General features: G+C 46.6%; 1 pseudogene; it reads right to left on the reverse strand.

The window, feature by feature from the left end:
• Window positions 1-807: 807 nt before the first annotated feature.
• LOC138993373 (F-box only protein 31 pseudogene) lies at window positions 808-3,743 on the reverse strand (annotated as a pseudogene).
• Window positions 3,744-4,173: the final 430 nt, after the last annotated feature.

The raw sequence follows: 4,173 nt of genomic DNA on the forward strand, positions 1-4,173 counted from the left end.
TTTGTCAAATATTATTTTTGTATTGATTACCTTCCTTCTTCTGATCATTCACTATGGCACGAGTGCTACACTCTTTTCTTTTTTTTTTTGGTAGCTTATTTCCTATGGAGATAATTATTTTGCAACATGAAGAAACTGGTCCTAAGACTGGTCTCAGTCATTAACATGTCTGTCCCCTGTGGTATTTACTACTCAACTATACAGATGCAGTCCAAAATATTTATTTCCTCAATGTAGGTCATTTGTGTTATTTCGAATTTCTAATATATTAACAGAATCCTGCAGTGAATATTAATTTTTTTAATATATTTTATTGATTTTTTTACAGAGAGGAAGGGAGAGGGATAGAGAGTTAGAAACATTGATCAGCTGCCTCCTGCACACTCCCCACTGGGGATGTGCCCACAACCAAGGTACCTGCCCTTGACCGGAATCGAACCTGGGACCCTTCAATCCGCAGTCCGATGCTCTATCCACCGAGCCAAACCGGTTAGGGCTGCAGTGAATATTCTTAATCCAGAATTTTTTCAGCATATCTAATTACTTCTTAGTATATCTTAAAATGAATTTCAACATTCAAAGAATAGGAAAATTACATCTATATCTATGTCTACCTTAATCTCTATCCATATCCATGTTCTTATTTCTATATCTTTCTATCTATTATGAGTGATGAAAGAGAGTGGGAGAGAGAGATAGAGAGAGAAGCTGTGCCGAATTATACTCTTTAGAAAAAGTCTGTGGGAGTGTAAATTTCCCAGCACTAACACCACTAGGGAATGTCATGTTAAAAAAAAATAGAGGGGGTCAGGACTGAATGTTGGAGAGCATCTCCAGGAAGGCCTGCGGGGATGGCGCCTCCACATTCTGGAAGGTGTTCTGGACTCTGCTGTACAGGATAAAGTATTTCAACTGCAGATGGATGAACCCCAAGTGGTCCTCATCGAACAGGATGAAGACTCCAGGGAAGCCATAAAAGATACCAAAGTCCATGCCATAGAAACACATCCTGCAGGTCCGGGGGTAGTTCTGGTCTCCTGAGCGCACGCCCACAGGCAGAACAAACGGAACAGGCTGCTCCTCCGAAGCTGCAGCCCCGGACTCCCCGACGCTGGGCTGGGCAGGGCTCTGCCAGCCATGGCCCTCGCTTTCCTCAGTCCCGTCTTCTTGCTGCTGCTGCCGCTGCTGCTGCTCCCGAATCACCTGCTCGTCAATCTCCTCGACCACGAGGGAGAGCTCGTCGAAGTCGCGGAAGAACCCGCCATCTGGCAGCTGGATGCGGCGCCTGAGGTGGATCCCTAACGTCCAGATTAAGTCTCCCGTGACCTTCCTGAGCCAGGCATACTTCCCATGGAAGCTGAGCATGGCAATCATTAGGCCCAAGTTATCGTCTTTGCATTGGAAGAGGCCTGGCCTGATGAGGTCGTCCGGGTGGCTCGGCGGGAGGTAGAGGCGGCGGTAGGTCAGGCAGTCATAATGCTGTCTGTCCTCCTGCGGCAGCCACCACCCGCCTCCTCTCCTAAGCCGCGTTGGTGAGTCCTTTCGGTGGTCTGTCTTCTTGCACTGGAGGGTGAGCCTGTCCTTCTGAATCTGCAGGTGGCAGCTGTGGGGCTTGCTGTGGAGGCCTTCCATGCACTCCACCGTGGCTGATTCCCGCTCCATCAGGCAAATTCTGAACGCGGGCTCGAATTGCAGCGGGCCATCCACATGGGTGTCAAGGGAAGGCATGTACGTCCAACCAGTAATGCATAAGCCGTCCACCGCTACATTCAGCAGTCTTCTATAGTCCTCAGTATCTAGCTGCCACAATCCCAAAATGTGTCTGTATGGGTGGAGCAGCTTCGCGTAGACTTCTCGATAAGACATACCGATCGTCTCCAGGTTCTGCAAGTTTTCACAAACGCCATACTCCTCCCGGCAGCGCCGTCTCCAGATGCTGTCGATGTGCAGGATGTGGTGGAATTTGGTGCAGGCCAGGGCCAGGCTGGGCAGGTCGGTGCCGGGGAGCGAGGCGAAGATGTCCACCAGCATCTCCACCGGCAGGTGCTGCAGCGAGCAGCGCGGGGTTGGCATGGGGCTCGTGATTCCTCCACTCCCCGCACAGCACCGCGCTGTCGCGTCCGCCTCCAGGTGCTTTCCTGCCGGGACCGGGGCTGGCTTGCCATCGGCCACTGTTGTCTCAGCTGGGCGCTGGCGCTTCTGAAGACACTGACATCCCCGCGAAGAGCCCACGCCGCAGAGGCGAGCGCACTCCTCCATGCCTCCACGGGAAACAGCCACCACAATGTGAGCTGCTGCTCCTCAGCCGGGCTTTAAGCTGGCTTGTCCCGCCCTTTAGTCAAGCCACGCCCCCAGGTCCTAGCCACGCCCCTTCAGAGAGGAGCCAATTATCAGACTTTAAACCCAAACCCATTAACAGTCACCTCCCTTTCCCAGTACCCCCTCCCTGTCCTCCCGCCCTAGCCCCAGGCAGTCACTAATCTGCTTTCTGTAGGGATATGCCTCCAGGGATATGCCTATGGGGGAAGACAGTTCACAGAAATGCAGTCAAAAAAATAAACAGTGGTATATCTACACAATGGAATACTACCCTGTGGTAAAAAAGAAGGAACTCTTGCCACTTGCAACAGCATGGATGAAACTGGAGAGCATTATGCTAAGTGAAATTAGCCAGTCAGAGAAAGATAAATACCACATGATCTCACTCATTTGTGGAATATAGAGAGCAACATAGACTGATGAACAGGGACAGATCCAAAGACAGAGAAACAGTGATCAGACTATCAATCCCAGAGGGAAAGTAGGAGAGGGAGGGGGTAAGGGGAAGAGATCAATCAAAGGACTTGTAGGCATGCATATAAGCCCAACCAATGGACACGGACAACAGGGGGATGAGAACATGAGTGGGGCGTGGGGGGGGGGGGGGTTGTTAATGGGGCGATGAGGACACATTTGTAATACCTTAACCAATAAAGAAATTAAAGATTAAAAAAATAAATAAATAAATAGAAAAAAAAAATCATAATATTAGCCCATTCCCAAACATTAGGCTTAGTTAATAAACCTTAATGAAAAACATGCAGCTTTGTGAAATGTACACTATCATTATTTTGTCTATTAAACTGAAACAATTTAGATTAAGATTCTATCTAAGTTTAAGGGTCCTTAAGCACACAGTTGTTACTGAGCAAATATGGACTGGAATACCCACTTGAAAAAAAATGGTCTCATTCTCTGCTTTTGCTGTGTGTGTATGTATGTGTACTTCCCATTCTTCCTTTATTAACCCCTTATTATTCTCTGTTACACTAGCTTTTCTTAAAAAAAAATGATTTCAGAGAGGGAGAGAGAGAGAGAGAGAAATGATGAGAGAGAATCATTGATCAGCTGTCTCCTGCATGGCTCCTACTAGGGACTGAGCCTGCAGCCCGGGCATGTTCCTTGACCAAGAATTGATCAGTGACCTCCTGTTTCATAGGTCGACACTCAACTACTGAGCTACACCGGCTGGGCCTGATTTTGTTCATATTTCCAAAGGGCATGTCCTAGTTTATAATGTTCACTGTTACTTTATAGATTTGGGTTTCCCAGACTATCTTGAAGGAGGCCATTTATTTCCCCTTTCAGAACGATGTCTGAAAGCCGTGTATCTGTCACCCAGTGAAGGGTGATGTCTAGGCTGTGACCATACTGCCTAATAGTAATCATCAGAGTTTATACTTACATGATGCTTTGTGGGTCATCCCCGGTGCTAAGAACTGTGTAAGCGACAGTACTATGAGGTAGTAACTGCATTGTGCCTTGTTACATGGGGAAACAGTCTCAGATAACTTGGCATCTTACAACTTTTAAATGCAGAGCTGGATTACGAACCAAATGCTACCACATTCCAGAACCTATGATTGAAAACATTCTTAATTGTTTATTTTGAAATAAAATGAGTACAGATTAACAGGAAGTTACAAAGACAGAAATTGGGAGGTCCTGTGCAACTTTACCAGTCTCCTGCAATTTGACATCTTATATAACCATAGTACAATATCAAAACCAGGAAATAGTTTCACATCCATAGTTATGTAAACTGAGGTTATTGATTAGCACAGAATTTTAGTTAAATATGCATTTTGAATGAAAATAGCATTCTTTATACTATAAAGCCTTTTTTATAGTAAA

This window comes from Myotis yumanensis, unplaced genomic scaffold, assembly GCF_028538775.1.
Source record: "Myotis yumanensis isolate MYYU_CA2020_CCGP unplaced genomic scaffold, mMyoYum1.0.hap1 SCAF_1, whole genome shotgun sequence".
Classification (NCBI taxonomy): Eukaryota; Metazoa; Chordata; class Mammalia; order Chiroptera; family Vespertilionidae; genus Myotis; species Myotis yumanensis.